Here is a 17852-nt window from a genome sequence, read left to right on the forward strand (position 1 = left end):
GTGCGGGGCAGTTGCAATAGAGGGGAACCACCGTTTCTTCCTCCTCATCCTCTTTACAACTCCTACAGCAATGACGATAAGGCGCTCCTAACATTTCTGCATGCCTACCAATGAGGCAATGACCAGTTAGTTCCCCCACAAGTATGGAAATTGTATCCCTTCTTAGCTTGTACACGTGACGGGATCTTTTAGGATCCCATTTAGGCCAGATTTCTTTCGATGCCAGGTTCTTTCTCTTTTAGCATTAGTTTGCATGTGGACGGGGCATACCTAAGCGTTCTTGTCCAGGAAGAACCTGCCTGGTTGTACCCTGCCTAGCGAGTTCTTCTGCAATGCACTTTCCCTCGATGTCCGTATGTCCAGGGACCCATGTGAGGTGTATAGGGTTCTGTTGGGCCTTGAAGGGATCGGCGACAGTTTAGTGCTAGTTCAGAATTGATGGAGTCGGAGCCAAGAGATTTTATGGCAAATTGGCTGTCGCTGAAGATAAAGTTTTCTTTGCCGACATTGTATGCCCCTATCCTAGCTGCGGCTTCCATTATGGCTGCAATTTCTGCCTGGAATACACTCCAGTGGTCGGGTAGTCTGAATGAGAGCTGGAGGTCAAGGTCCCTTGAGTATACTCCACCTCCAACTTTACCGTTTAGCTTCGAGCCGTCCGTGTATATGGAAATGTTGCTGCCCATAGCAAGGCACTTATCCGACTCCGTCCAGGCATCCCTGCTGGGGATGTTTATCTTAAAGTTGGTTTCAGCAACTGTTGTGGTCGCACAGCGATCCGTGCTAGGAGGAAGAAAACTGTATTTGTTTAGTATACTTGAGTGTCCTGTGGTCTTGTTGTTCCAACACGACAACTCCTTTAGACGCAGGGCTGACGTTGCCGGTGCCGAATGACCAGCTAGATCCAATGGAAGGATGTCAAGAATTACTTGAAGAGCTTCGCTAGGCGTTGTTCTCAGAGCCCCGCTTATGCTTATCATGCTAGATCTGTGGACTTTAGCCAACAAGTTTAGGTTTGACGCCTTGCTCAAGGCTGGCCACCGTACGGGTATCCCATACAGCAGTATGGGTCGGATAATCGCGTTCTGGTAGGTTCAACGATGGTGTTTTTTATCGCTTGATATATAAGACAAGCTTTACTTTACCAGAATTGACGCTGAGTCCACATCGGTAGCCCATAGGGAAACCTCTCGCAATACTACCTGCATCAACTCGCATACAGTTTGAGGGAACTTGCCTCTGTAGAAAATCGCTGGTCATCAGCATATGCCACAACCTTCCCGCTCCCCCAACTAGTATCTCTTAATAGCGAGTTTACCGTTAGGTTCCATAGTAAAGGGGAAAGGACACCACCCTGGGGCGTGCCCCTTGCGACAAATCGTGTTATATCAACCTTCCCCCGTGAGGAAAGCACTTTCCTTCCCCTGAGCAGTTGATCAATCAGTCCTACTAGGGGTCTATTTACGTCCAGATCAGTTAAAGCATTGTTAACGACGTCTGGACTTATATTGTTGAATGTTCCTTCAATGTCTAGGAAGGCCACAAGACAATAATCCTTTTCGAACAAGGATGTTTCTATAGTAGAGACTAGGCTGTGTAGCGCAGTCTCCGCAGATTTACCTTTGGTGTACGCGTGTTGATAGCCCGAAATGAGATTCATATCAATGCTTGTAGTTAGAAAATCGCTAACTAATCTCTCTAGGGTCTTGAGTACGAAGGATGAAAGACTGATAGGTCTGTAGTCCTTCGGCTCGTAGTGAGAGGCTTTGCCTGCCTTAGGAATGAATATGACCGTGGCGCTCCTCCATGCACACGGAATATAGTTCATAGCCAAACAAGCGGTATATATGTGCCGCAGCCAGTTGGATGATAACTCCAAAGAGTAGATAAGTTGAGCGGGTACAATCCCGTCTGGTCCAGCAGCCTTAAAAGGTTTAAAACTTTTGACTGCCCACCTCACCCTCTCCTCAGTGATGGGTATATTCATAGCTTGGTTTGCTGCAGGTACTTCCGGTGCGTTGGTCATATTTCCCGGGAAATGTGTGTCCAGGAGCAGCTCTAGAGTTTCCCCTTCTGTGCAGGTCCAGGTACCATTCGGTCTCCGCAGAAAGGTAATAGCTGTTTGCGTCTTAAAAAGCACGCACCGTAGCCTTGATGTGTCAACGACACTTTCGACTGCAGTGCAGAAATTTCTCCATGAAGTTCTTCTCGCTTGTCTCAGGACTTTTTTGTAGGTCCTTAGTTTTTCCTTGTATTCTAGGCAATGTGACCCGTTATCAAGGAATTTGGCTTTGTTAAACTGTTCTCTACAGGATTTACTAAGTAGGTCCAGATCATGGGACCACCAGTGAAGTTTAAGCTTACTGCGTGGTTTTGGCATTTGACAAGCCTGTTCTAGGGCATTTGAGAATGCTGATGTGAAGGTTTCTACCATACCCTCTAGCTCCTCCGCTGATGAGGGGCTTTGTGGGGCAGTACTGGTAGTTCATTATGTAGTTCCCAGCTCATTATGTAGTTCCCAGTTTGTATTACGTGAGTTAGGTCTCGCAATGGGCTCATCAACGAAGAACTCTAACATTACTTCAATATACCGGTGGTCTGAGAAGGAATCTTCCTCAAGAACACACCATTTTTTTACCTACCCAAAAACGCCTTCGCTACAAATAGTGAGGTCAATGACCTCTTTACTGTTTTTAGTAATAAAAGTTGGTTCATTACCTACATTGCATACTACCAGGTTAGTTGTTAAAACGTAATCAAAAAGTGACTCACCACAAGTGTTTATGTCGGAACTACCCCACTGCACGTGGTGGGCGTTTGCGTCTGTCCCGATAAGCAGATGGCCTTTGCTTGAGTCGGCCAACAGATCCTTTACCGTCTTTTGCGGAGGAGATTCCTCTGCGTCGTACGCCATATAAACGGATGCTAGCGTTAATTGGGAGCCTCCGCGTGCCAAGCTGGCCGCTGTAACGTCACCATTGCTATAGTTAGGTAACAGAAAGATGTTTAGCTCAGACTTTACTAAAATGCAAGTTCTAACTTTACCTACATCTGCAGCTCGGATGAGCTTAAACCCAATGGCCCCCAATTCGCAAATCCTTGAGTTGTTCACCCACGGTTCGGGGATAAGGACCACGTCGACGTCGCCCTTAGAAAGGCGACTGATGAGGGCCGCCGAGGTTGCCTTACTTTTCTGCAGGTTTATCTGGAGCAACCTCAGCATGAGCTTGCTTAGGCTTCCCTGCCTCCATCACCGTGATGTTGTGATCCATCTCCGTCACTATCCAGCAGAGCATCCTCCATCGACAAACTGGCCAGAGCCCCTGCGTAATTTGACGTTGCGGAAACCAGGCTTTCGGCGTCGGAAATTTCCGCTTGCACTTCGGGTGCCTCAATGTCCGTGTCCAAAGAGGCACTCGAAAGGGATGCGCGCTGTGCGTCCCCGCGGTATATGTGAATTACCACCTCGCCGAGGCCGTAAAACATTCTTCCTTTGCTCTGTATATGGGGCTCGAGAGCTTCCTTATTCAGGGCCAACAGGACCTTTCTCCTAGGTCCTACATCATACTCGACTTGGATGACACTCCAGTCCTGCGTTGGGAGAGCTGGGTTCATTAGTTGCAGCATCCTGAGAATTCTCTCAGGTTCTGCTGGAACCCATGCCCTGGCCCTTGGCCGAGCCGGAATGTCCTTCCAGTCGACGACCTCAATAATCGCCCGGGATAGACTTGTCCCAGCTTTGCGGCTGCTGCCTTGTACAGCGCAACAGACCTTGCGTCTTCGCAGGCGAGTACCTTGATTTGGCCCTGGTATAGTATTGTACTTATTCTGACGACCATGACACAATTAAAAAAATTTAAAAAATCAACATAAGGCACGATATACCTTCGAGGAGATTTAGGCCGAGCTTCTCTTTCAGTCTGCGTTGTTTAAACCCATTCCGAATGGCATCTGCGTGGAAGATGCATTTTCGCTGAAAAGCTTTTCATAGAAGAAATACACTCTGAGTATTTGCGAGCCCACAGCTAGAGGGCGATGTTGATGTTGATTTTCTAGGTACTTTAGCCCAGGTGTGAACAGAAAGGAGACATGCATGTTTCAAAGAATTCGCGTCGACAAAAGTATTAGAGGTTAGCCTGAAACATCGCGTTTTGCATGTGACATATGTATGTGCCCGTTTTATAAATATGCATTTCTTCTGTAGATGCGACAGTGGTAGTCTCTAGGACCGAATGAAGGACAGTCTCTCCACAAGGAGCTGCTCATTGTATGACAAATTTTGAACGATCCGAGAGAAATTGAGCCATGCTGCATTGAAATTCCATGCTTTGGTCCCGGAAAAAACACCGAATGACTCCAGTACATATACCAAGCTGCCGGTGGAGGTGCAGATTTTGTACGTATTTGTCTTTTTTTCAGTAGAAGCATGCGTATATATGTCTGTCGGCGGTTAAAACAATATAAAAACAAGAAATACCTACTCGTAGATGAAAGATATTACGATCAATACATGTTGTTGTTGTTGTAGCAGTGCTTTGCCCCATCCAATAAGTGCGACCTATCACAAATTGTCATCAATGTCCTCTAACGGGAGTCCAAGGAAACTTGGAAGTTTCAACAGGGGTGGACCATAATGAGAGGGGTGTTAGAGGTGTCGGTTCCACATTACCATTAAAGAGATGGTTGGTGTAATGTGGGGACATATTGCAAGCGGGGCATACATTTTTTATGTAGGGGTTTATTCTGGATGTGTAAGAGTTTAACCTGTTACAGTATCCAGATCGAAGTTGAGCTAGAGTGACTCGCGTTTCCCTGGTGAGTATGCGTTCCTCTACCGCAAGTTTTGGGTACTGTTCTTAGAGTACTGGATTCACCGGGTTATAAAGGTCCGACGCCTGTTTGTGGAGTTCGCTGAGGATCAGCTTGTGTTTTTTTGGCTTCATACGGCTGAGTTCTCATGTACCGTATCTCCTCATAATGCTTACGGAGATGACTCCTTAAGCCCCTGGGCGGTGTTGGATCATCAATGAAATGTCTGTTGGGATGCCCCGGTTCCTGGGTATTCAACAGGAACTGTTTGGTTAGCATCTCATTTCTCTCCCTGATGGGGAGTATTCTCGCCTAATTATGTAGACGGTGTTCTGGGGAAATAAGAAAACAACCCGTAGCGGTTCTGAGGGCAGTATTTTGGAAGGCCTGTAGCTTCTCCCAGTGAGTGGTCTTTAAGCTTAGCGACCATATCGTGGACGCGTAGCATGCAATCGGCTGGCCAATTGCTTTGTAAGTGGTAATGAGCGTTTCTTGAGGATTTTATTACGGCTCTGGATTTTCGGTAAATTGCGGCTGCATGCTCACAAAAATTTAGATCCTGATCAAACGTCACACCCAAGATTTTGGGGTTTAGGACAGTCTGTAGCGTAGTGCCATCGACGTGGATGTTCAAAATGGTCGACATTTGGGACGTCCATGTTGTATATGAGGTCGCGGAGGATTTAGTAGGTGATAATGCCAGGTTTCGCGAGGCGAAAAAACTGGAGAGATCAGAGAGGTAGACGTTTATTCTGTTGCAAAGCTCATCGATCTTTGGGCCTGAGCCTGTGACCATTATTGTCCAGTCATCGGCGTAGGAAACGATAGTAACTCCTTCTGGTGGCGAAGGTAGCTTTGATATGTAGAACTTAAACAAAAGTGGGGATAGGGCACCACCCTGTGGCACCACTTGTTTAATTCTTCTTGGTTTAGGTGATTCGTTTTTAAATCGCACCGATGCCCGCCGACCACCCAGATAATTTACAGTCCACCTTTTAAGACAGTGGGGAAGGGTAGACCCTTCCAGGTCTTGCAGTAACGTGCCATGGTTTTGATAGGTCTAGCGCAACGATCACTGTTCTATGGTGGGCGTTTTGATTTAAACCGCAATTTGTCTGGGTGATAATGGCATTTAGCGCGGTGGTGGTGCTATGGAGTTTTCTAAAGCCATGCTGATGACAGGCTAGCTGCAAATTTGTTTTGAAGTAGGGGAGCAAAATGGCTTGAAGCGTCTTGGCTACTGGCGATAAAAGAGATATCGGGCGATATGACTCTCCCATGTTAGCTGGTTTTCCAGGCTTTAGTAGCGGGACCACCTTGGCCGTGATCCATTTTTCGGGAATGACAAAGGTGGAAAGAGACAGGTTGAAGACATGTGCTAAATATTTGAAACCCTCTTTCCCTTGGCTTTTATGCATCGACATGGCTATGCCGTCAGGGCCCACTGCTTTGGATGGTTTGGCATGACCGATGGCGTCCTCAACTTCTTTGGCGGTTATGGTAATTGGAGACGTGCTGAGTTTATGTTTATGTGCGCGTCTGTTGGCCCTCCGTCTATCTTTGTCGACCGTAGAATGCATTATATATTGTCGGCAGAAGGCGCTCGCGCATTTTTTCGCATCCGACAACACTTTATCGCCAAAGGCGATGGAAATTTACGCTTAGACGGATTCGATATGGACTTTATGGTGGACCAAAGTTTACCTACACCGACAAAGAGGTGACAACCGCTTAGGTGCTCCTCCCATTTCGCCCGCTTGTGTTCATCCACAAGCATTCTAATGTGTTGGATTATATCCTTTATTTGGAGGTCGCCGGGATCGAGCTGTCTTATGAGGTCACGTTCTCTCGCTAAGTTTGCGGCCTCCTCCGGGAAATGAGTTCGAATTTCGGGAATTCTACCGGCGGGAATGGAGCGAGCCGGGGCGTATTCAATGAACTTGCGGAAAGCACGCTCCCCTTGGCGAGCATCAGTCGGGATAGGCGGGGCAGCAAAGCGGTTGTCTGTAAAGGATTTGTATTCGTCCCACTTTCCTTTTTGAAGTTTATGAAAGTGCGTTTTTCTGTGACGATGAAGTGGGCGGTACGCTCGAGCGAAATAAGTATGGGCAGGTCGTCGGATGCCAATGTTATTCGGCGAGCTGTGACAGCTTCCTACCATACGTGTGGGCGCCTCCGTTTATTGTGCAGAACTTCGTTTCTTCTACTTGATCCGCCAACATCTCACCCCTACTGTCTGCCTGCAAATTTGAATGCCATAGATCGTGATGGGCATTAAAATCGCCCAAGATAATGCGATTATTGCCAGTTAGTAAGGCGCTGATATTGTGATGATTTCTAGGTTTGCATCACATGACCGGACAGATAAGCCTTGATGTTCTGAGGCACTGTCCCTGCGGCCGATGCCGGGATCAATTATATGATATTGGTGTATGATAAACGCGAGGCAGAGCAGATCTTGTTGTGAGTTTTGTCTCTTGAATCGCAGCAATGCCGGTGTATTTGGGTATGCGGCCTGGCAACATGGCGCAATGAAACCCGTCGGGGGGTTGGCGTCGCGGAGACCAGAACATCTAGGAAAGTGGCACCGTCCAAGGCAGGAGCTGCATTGGGCGGATGTCGCAAGCACATATATTCTGTGCTGGCAAACGGTGCAAAAGGAGGTAGGGACTAAGAGTATGTTTCCCTGAACTACACGATTGCTGCCGGAAAAGAGTGGGAGAGAAGACGGGAGCAGGGACTGCTGCTCGGCAATGCTTCAGACTCTACTACGGAGATTGTAGGTGTGAGTGGGAGCAGCCCTATGAGTTGGTGGCGCCGTGGGGCGCGAGCAGCAGCGATCAATACATCGTATTATTGTTTGTATGTCCTTTTGAAAATCAAATATTTCTGCTGAAATAATAAAAAAAAAATTACTTTTACTTATTTTCAGCAAGTAATTCGAAAGCAGAATTTCGGCTGTTAAAAAACTTAAAAATGTTTACTTAAAAATAATTGATCATGAAATACTTATAGCTTCAAAGCACAGTAAAATATTCAAGATTGTTTTTCTGCTGACGACGACAGCTCGAATCCATTCAAGTTACATCTGAAGTAAAATGAAAAAAAAAAAAAATGTTTGCTTTGCTTTTTTCTCTTCCTGAAATATTTTTCAAATACAAATGCAAGATGTGCTGGTAAAGGCAAAAATTTTTTCAATTTACTATTTTTCAGTAAGCAGTTCAAAGCCTGGTCAAAACATTGTGTTCTATCAGGTTCAACTGGTACTCATTCAGTATGTGTTTGCACTATACATGAAACCGTCAAATTATTAGTCGAAGGACCTAAAATCAAACATCTAACTGCTGAGTCTGTGCACCCAATAAAAAGCTATCAAGACCGTTTAAAATGTATGTTATGTTTTAATGCATCAACAAATTGTTATTGGGAAAATGTGCCCAGTGCCCTGGGACAACAAATTTGATCGATGAAATAAGAACAATTTTGGAGGATAGCTTCATTGAGGAAGTAACTTACAGACAAAGGGTGAACGTCGATAGAACCACTTTGCAAGTAATGGTATCCCCAGTTGATTAATACTTACAAAATTTAGAGTCCGGTTTAAAAAAAATTAGTGTTGCATTCATACATAGTTAAAAACCAAAACAAGTTTATAAGCAGAAGAAAGGAATATTTACCAGAAAATGAATGCATCATTCTCAGTGATTTTGTCGTGCAAAATGCTGCTCAAGGAATTCATTGGAATAACAATCAGGCAACAATTCATCCATTTGCCATTTATTACAGGTGTAACAGCAGCCTTATATTCTCACCCTCCATGGTTCAATTATGTACAGGTTGGCTCATCTCATCAGCTGATTTTATTTATGTCATTGCATGGTCAAAGGGATTGTCAAAAGGAGATGGCAAACTCAAAATGAAACCAACACATTGGCAACATTTTACTTACACATACAAAAACTGCTAAGTTTTATGTTTCCATTCCATACCATTCGCACCAACACCAATACACAGATTTTGACAATTTGAACAGACATATTTTGTTGCTTTACAGATGAGCCAACCTGTATATAGTTGAACCATGTCACCCTCTTTCCAAATTGGTGGAACCCTCTTGTCTATTGTGAATGGACAACAGATTTGGAAACGGGGTGGTCGGCTCGAAAAAGAAAAGGCGGCCATCATTATAATTTGGGTGCGAGATACCTCAGACGTACTTTTTTGAGAAAGCACCAAATAAAGTGTATTAAAATTGAAATAAAGTGGTTTTCTCGATTGAATGTATAGTGTGGAGAAAAGGACCGCTACGAGATTAACGCGGATACCACAATAGCGTTTTCTCATAGCACAAAGTTGGTGTGGAGGCGGCGCTCTCCAAGAGTACAGCAGTCTTCGACGGGTTACAAGGCGTCACGTTCTACTTTGGCTTTAAAATGGAGGACTACATGGCGACCTGTCTTACACAGGCAAGAAAGCGGCGAAATTCGTATGAAAAGCTTTTTTGTCATTTCGGACTGTTTACATCACAACACAATTGCCATGCATTTATTTCAAAAATACCTAGTGGAATATGTTAAAAATAACTTTGAAAATATTTCCAAAATTACATATTTTTCTGATGGGGCAAAGGCACAGTATAAAAACAAAAAAGGCAGTAGCAGTGAAAGGGGCGTTTACATACCACTGCATGATTCCAGTGGCAGAAGAAATAGTAAAAACAAATTTTTTTTCCTTGGATGACCATTCAGTTGAATTTCAAGTTATGAAACAATTATTATGAAATATGTATAAATTTAAATGAAATTAAAAATGATTGTTAAGTTGGTTTTAATGGTTTGTAGTAATTAATTAATACATCAATTGCCGTCTTCAAGACTGAGTTTTTTATTTTTGTAAAATTGATATTTTATAAGTTTGTTTATATATTAGACCGAATACTAGTTTCGACTTTATCCCGGACAGGACGGACTATTGCATGCCGATAGCCGCTCCCTATGCAACCTTCATCCCAGTCATTCCCCCGAGGGAGGAGTGGGGAAGAGGAATTATCTGGGGCATGGTGCCGGTTAACTTGTTCACGGATGGGTCGAAGTTGGACGGAAAGGTTGGCGAGGGATATTCCGGGTAACTGTCAAACGGATCTCTTAGCCCGAATCGGTACAACTGAACCGGATGAAGATGTCTGTAGGGATTTCGGGATTCCGCTAGCCGCCTGTGGATTGCTCTTCCCAGCTATGCTCGAGTCAGCTCAGCAAACGTTGGGCGAACACTACGTCTTGCAGGGTAGCAAGATCTTTCTGACCAATAATAAAATATAATAATATAAAAATAACTTGTAAAATCTTAATTTTTAAATCCTATATTATTAGAAATTATTAAATTCTATTTTCGAATACGAAGTTTTTTATATTGTTGCATGTAGCATCTAAACACGCATACACATATACATAATTTCAATAATATATGTAAATACATTTTAAAAATAACTAAAAACAGAAATTGTTTCTTTATTTTTATTCTATTGCCTATTGTACTACAATAATGATTTGGTAAAACACAAATACTTCCTGCTAACAATGAGTGGATAAAAATTCGGGTACTCGTATACTGACGCTATCCAAAAAATTGGATAATAAGTTGGATAATTTTGTTCGACGAGGCGCCGTATTATCCATGGTGAAATGGGATATTTCGTGTACGTGTGATCTTCCATCTCTGTCGCACTTATTCAGAATCGCCATATCAAAAATGAATAGCTGAACTGCTCTCAAAATGTCATTTTAAAGAGGCTGCATAATTTTAGGTGCTCCAGAGTGGGCTGATCAACAAATCTATAATGTGAACTGAAAATACCAAAAAATTGCAAAAATAACCAAAAACCGCCCAAAAAATGTCGAAAATTTTCCATTCTATGTTTTTATTAAGAAATTATGGTTTTCAATTTAAAAATACAACAAATTAATTTTAAGGGAATATGAATAATTTAGATGTATGCATATTTTAGATATTTACAATAAAAAATATTAACAAAAATTCGTTTTAATTCATTCATCTATATATTAATACATTTCATTTTTCTTTTGGTTAGTGTTACGTTTGAGTTTTGGTTTTGATTTAAAATTAAAATAAATATTTTTTCTTACTTATAATATAGATTTAATTTACTTAGTTATCATTGGCTTAAAAACTAAACTTTCAATTGAATTTAACATATACTCTTACTTTCAAAATTTAGTTATAATAATTTAAGAAAAGTTTTTTATTGAATTAAAAATTAAAATACAGATTTAAACGCCGCAGGTTAACATAATGGTGTCATCCACAAAATCCCCAACATCCTTGTTCTTCCACTTTCGGCATATTTGTCACAGTTTAGACCACCTTTTTTGAATTGTTACCTATTCAGTAATAAAAAATTGTTGTTAAACTTTATTAATTTTAGTAGCATTACTATAAAAAATAAGGAATTTAAGTGAAAAGGTCACGTTCCTTACAACATTACATTATTTGATTTGAAATTCGCAAAATTTTCGAAATAATATTTAATTGGCTCTATAAAAGCAATTGGATTACCTTTCTTTTGATGCATGTTAAAATTTAAAATTCCTTAAGGATCATCAAAAAAAATTACTTTCCTTGCAACTTTACATTATTTGCTCTGACTACATATTAATGTTTCCGAATTTCGCAATATTTAATTGGCTATAAGGAATTTTCCATCAAAAGAAAAATAATTGAATTGCCATTCTTTTGATGCATTTTAACATTTAAAATTCCTTAAGGATCATCCAAAAGAAATACTTTCCTTGCAACTTTACACTATTTGCTCTGACTACATATTAATGTTTGCGAAATTCGCAATATTTTCCATAAAATATTTAATTGGCTCTAAGGAATTTTCCATGAAAAGAAAAGTAATTGAATTACATTTCTTTCGATGCATGTTAACATTTAGAGTTCCTTAAGGATAATCTAAAAAAATGACTTTCCCTACAACTTTACATTATTTACCCTGACAACTTATCCAATAATTTAAATAACTTTCCTTAAGTGAAACAGTCCAAACCACTCTGTCACTCACTGCATTTAACATGGGTCGATGATCCGTTCTTCTCCAGTGTGTTCTTGAACTTTCCTGTAGAAAATTAAGGACATTATTTTTGACTAAAAACACTTGATCAGCCAAATCATGACTTTTGCATCAAAAGTTCCACTATAAATTTATTCACGTCGAACAAGTAGCAAAATAACTTGATAAACAGGTCGATATTAATACAGAAAATTTTCATTGCATTACAATAATTTGAGGAAATCTTTTAGGTGGAACTTGTGATCACATTGAATTTAAAATTTGGGTTATAAAGCTAGCGTTTAAGTGTACTGAATGTCCTGCATGCGATGGGTCCCCACATGACACCCACCATCTTTTCAATTGTAATGTGAAAACTGCGCATCTAACACTATTCTCCCATGGTCCACACCTGTTGAGACTACCATTTTCCTGTGTCTCCCGTTATAGGACTTTGATGACAATTTGTGAATGACCGTGCTCATTGAATGGGCGAAGCATAGTTAACATAACTAGAACATGATCCTAGAAGTATCCATAGTGGTTCTGCGTTGGCGGTCGCCTGAAGGCCTTTAAAAAAAATCACCCTTAGTCTAACATCGAATTGGGAATCAAAATAAAAACCTCAAACCTTTCAGCGTTTGTGTGTATACAGCAAAATCAAACCAATTAGAATAAACACTTGCAAAAGTCATTTCTAACTCAAATCCATGTGAAACCCCAAAAAGTTGGAATGGGGTGAAGCACTGGTAACACAACAAAATACATTTTTGTTTTTTGGTTTCGGCTTTGCAGTCCAATGAATCAGAAAAACGCCTTTTTTATTTTCTCGCCAACGTTTCGACCTTTTATTTTGGTCTTCTTCAGGGCTCAAAATTATTGCGTTCTTCCTTGTCCAGTTGTTTTGTATAGATGCTTTGTTTTCTGCATTGTGCAGAATTGGTCATATATAAAATTTTAAATTATAGGACTTATTTATAAATTTGAATAAAATTTAAAAGAAATAAGTAATAAATTTTAAATTTTATTCAAATTTATAAATAAGTCCTATAATTTAAAATTTTATATATGACCATTTCTGCACAATGCAGAAAACAAAACATCTATACAAAACAACTGGACAAGGAAGAACGCAGTAATTTTGAGCCCTGAAGAAGACCAAAATAAAAGGTCGAAACGTTGGGGAGAAAATAAAAAAGGCGTTTTTCTGATTCATTGGACTGTAAACCCGAAACCAAAAAACAAATTTACAATAAATAAAGAAAACAGTCGGTAGTACAAAAATATGAACAAAATACATTTTGGATCAAACAATGACAAAATAATTGACTATTTGCTGTTTCAGCAGTTTGTTTATTATTTTGCCATAACAGCTGATTTGAGCAATCTTACCTCGTGTTCCAATGGTACATGAACCAGATACGGATAGAGATTTAACAAATGCAACAACAATGTACCATTGGAACACGAGGTTAGTGTTCTCGTAGGCAAGGTGCAGACGAGGCTACGCGTCATCCACGCGTACACGATATTTCATGAAGCTACAATTCCTCTACGCTTCAAGATCTGCATACGTAGCTACTTCCAATCGTCGCTATAAAATGAAAAATATTTCTAAAAAAATTAAACGAATTATTTATGCTCTATAAAACAAAAGTTGATTGTGTATTAAATTACAATCGAAAGTTTTCACCGCCGCGCATAAGTGAAAAAAAAGAACTTTAGCAAGTTTGCAAACGAAAAATTGTAAACAAACATCTTCTTCTTGCTCTTTTCTAGGCGTATTTACGCCTAGCGACCAAAATTGCTGCACGGTTAGCTACACATGAAACTGTCATACTTTGTCGCTTTCATGCAGCTGACGCCTCGTACGCAGCTGTTCATTCAAGTACATGTGTTCGACATCAAAGCGTACAGATTTCGCCTTCAGCGTCTATGAAGCGTAGCCTCGTGTGCACCTTGCCTTAATCAGATTATGCTACGCTTCACATTTTTACAAACTTGTGTGCTGTGCTTCTGTTGCTATAAAGATATAGTGAAAACTTTCCTTTTTAATTTTATACACAATCAACTTTTGTATAATTGCAATTATACAGTATAAATTAATTTGTTTATTTTTTTAGAAATATTTTTTTTGTAGCGACGCATATCTTGAAGCGTAGAAGAATTGTACCTACATGAAATATCGTGTATCGTATTATGTGCACCTTGCCTAAGTGCGCATAATCCCCTGATAATTCACGAAACACACTTCTGGCTTATTGGGGTAAACGCAATATTTTTGAGGATGGTAATTTACAAGCGATCATATGCAAGCAGCAAACAATTCAACTTCAAGAGAATCCAAGTTGTTTATTTTGTATAAAAATGTTAAAGAAATAAAATTATGTTACGTTTATTTAACACAGAGGCAAAAGCTCGCCTATTACCCTGTTGGCGTTAAGTATGTTACCCCAAGAAAACACTGTGATGTCATTTATTTGATCCTGTTGGCAAACAAAGAATAGACATACATATTAAAAGATACTGTTTGTGAATTAATTTAGGTAATTCTATACAACAGCATGAACATATAAATACAAGTCCAAAAATATCGGAAGATGTATCAAAAGATGCGTATTGGACCCAGAATGGGAATCCAAAAACGGAAAACAAATTTGTGTCGTTCAAAAGATGTTAATTCTATACGAAAGCATGACACTCTTAATACACGTCCAATAATATCGGGAAGGGTGATAAAAAACGCTGGCCGGTCCCCCAAAGGGGTGCAATCAAAATTTAATCCGTGCTAAAAATCCCTTTTTACACAAAATTATTTCCTGTGTACACCAACATTACAACAACCACACAAAAAGTTGCAATTTCGGTAATAGTGCAGTTAACGGTACCCACCGAAAATTGGGCAAAAATGTTCGAGTGAGGTATCAAAAGACGCGTATTCACGTCTAGATCAAGAATCCGGAAGCGGAAGTTAACTTTTTTTGTCCGTTCAAAAGATATTAACGAAAAACCGAAAAAAGACCCGAAACCGGGGGTGGGATCCAAGTTAACAGTACACTTCCCACAGTGCCCTTATGGCAATCATAAACAAATATTCCATTTCTCAAGTCACTGGCATTTCATTAAGCAGACTATACAATTATTGTATTCTCAAGCCACTGGCATTTCAGTAAGCAGACTAAACAAAGATTATATTTCTCAAGCCACTGGCATTTCAGTAAGCAGACTAAACAAATATTATATTTCTCAAGCCACTGGCATTTCATTGAATAAACATTCCATTTCTCACGCATCGGTTTTCAAGGGCAAATCCGATGCAACGCTTATATTGTAAATATTGAATTAAGTTATAAATAAGAGCAATTGTGGAAAATAAAGTCAGTTTGGATTCTGAGTTTGGTGTCAATGTTACATTCTGTAACTAACCATACAAAATTCTTATTATTTTTTAAAAACCCCTCCTAAAGTAGGAGGACGATAATTTCCATAGTATTTTTGCGCAGAACACCTTTCTGCGTTGGCGGCCTTCGGCCGTGCTTATAAAAAATAACGGTAGTAGTGCAGTTTACGGTACCCACCCTAAAGTTGGGCCAAGATTTCCGAGTGAAGTATCAAAAGACGCGTATTAATCTAGAGAAAAATAATCCGAAGGCGGAAAAGAAAAATTTTATCTCTGTCCGGAGATATTTGCAGTTGAAGCTTGCGGTTTTCATGTGGTTGTTGTTTTGTTTGTACCCACAAAAAAAATTGTGCATCACCGTGGCGGTAGCCACGTTTATACCACACACCCGGACTTGGCATGGCGTGGCCCAGGGTTATTTTTTATAAGCGCGGCCGAAGGCCGCCAACGCAGAAAGGTGTTCTGCGCAAAAATACTATGGATCCCAACCACGGTTTCGGAGGGTACCGCGGGTTTTTTTCGGTTTTTCGTTAATAAATTTTGAACGGATAAAAAAAGTTAACTTCCGCTTTCGGATTCTTGATCTAGACGTGAATACGCGCTGGCCCAAATTTCGGTGGGTACCGTAAACTGCACTATTACCAAAATAACCCTGGGCCACGCCATGCCAAGTCCGGGTGTGTGGTATAACCGTGGCTACCGCCACGGTGATGCACAATTTTTTTTGTGGGTACAACACAACAACAACCACATGAAAACCGCCAACTTCAACTGCAAATATCTCCGGACAGAAATAAAATTTTTCTTTTCCGCCTTCGGATTATTGTTCTCGAGATTAATACGCGTCTTTTGATACCTCACTACAAAATCTTGGCCCAACTTTAGGGTGGGGCCCCTAAACTGCACTACTACCGCAATTTCTTTTGCAAGTATCTCTTCACAGACTCAAAATTTGTGTTTTTATATTCGCGTTTCTGGGTCCAGGACGCATATTTTGCTACACCGGTTTGGATACCAAAAATAAAACGCGCAAACCACTTATGTTCACAATTTTTTTTGTGGGTACAACAACATTACAACACCCACATGAAAATCGCCATCTTCAATTGCAAATATCTCCGGACGGAGATAAAATTTTTCTTTTCCGCCTTCGGATTATTGTTGTCGAGGCCAATACGCGTCTTTTGACACGTCTCGATATTTTTGGACGCGTATTAGCAGTGTCATTCTGTCGTACAGAATTACCAAAAGATGCGTCTTGGACCCAGAATGCGAATCCAAAAACGGAAAACAAAAATTTTGAGTCGTTGAAATGATGGCAATTCTATACGAAAGCATAACACTCTTAATTCATGTCCAAAAATATCGGGAAGGGTGTCAAAAAACGCTGGCCGGTCCCCCAATGGGGTGCAATCAAAATTTAATCCGTGCAAAAAATCCCTTTTTACACAAAATTATTTCCTGTGTACACCAACATTACAACAACCACACAAAAAGTTGCAATTTCTTTTGCAAGTATCTCTTCACAGACTCAAAATTTGTGTTCTTATATTCGCGTTTCTGGGTCCAAAACGCATATTTTGATACATCTCCCGATATTTTTGGACGTTTATTTAGAGTTTGGTTGTTGTTGTAACACTGATTTATTTAGAGTGTATAGAATTACCTAAATTAATTAACATACATATCTTTAAATATGTCCACATTCTTTTTCTTTGCCAACAAGATCATAAACAAATGACACCATAGTATCTGCTTGTTACCCCAACAGACTAACACTTTCGAGGGTGGTATAAACAGGCGAGCGTTTGCTCCCGTATTAAATAAGCGGAACATAATATCTGTTTGTTTCACATTTTTATAAAAAAAAAAAAAAGACAAATTTCTTTAGCTCACAAATGCTAAAACTAGTCAAAAAATATCGAGAGAGGTGTCAAGAGGCGCCCTTGAATCAGGACATTGAACCCGAAAGCGGAAATTGAAAATTTGATATCTGTGCAGAGATATTTTTAGTTAAAGTTGGCATTTTTCATGTGATTATTGTAATGTTGTTGTTCACAGGAAAACATTTTATGTACGAAAGGAATTTGCACTGATTTAATTTTGATTCCACCTCCTTAGTGGTAATTTTTTATAAGCGCGGCCGAAGGCCAAAATTCTATGGATCTCACCGCCGGTTTCGGAGGGAGCAGGGGTAATTTTTCGTCTTTTCGTTTTGGGTAACTGCAAATATCTCTGCACACATATAAAATTTTCAATTTCCGCTTTCAGATTCGTTGTTCTGAGTCCAAACACTTCTCCTGATATATTTTGACTAGTTTTAGCAGTTGTGTGCTAAAGAAAAGAATTACCAGCAAAAATTTTACCATCAAACATATGTATGTATATAAGTACATACCCATATTATGGTGATCAAAAACAAAGTCGTCCTGCGTTGGACGGACAAAACTTCAACTAATTTGGCTATCACCATAATACCCGTATTTACTCAGAACTATTCATATTCTGACGACACCAAACAATATTCCTGATCTCGGTCAGGTCCATAATATGTAACACTGATTTGGTATCTTC

Source organism: Eurosta solidaginis, chromosome 1, assembly GCF_040869045.1.
Source record: "Eurosta solidaginis isolate ZX-2024a chromosome 1, ASM4086904v1, whole genome shotgun sequence".
Lineage (NCBI taxonomy): Eukaryota > Metazoa > Arthropoda > Insecta > Diptera > Tephritidae > Eurosta > Eurosta solidaginis.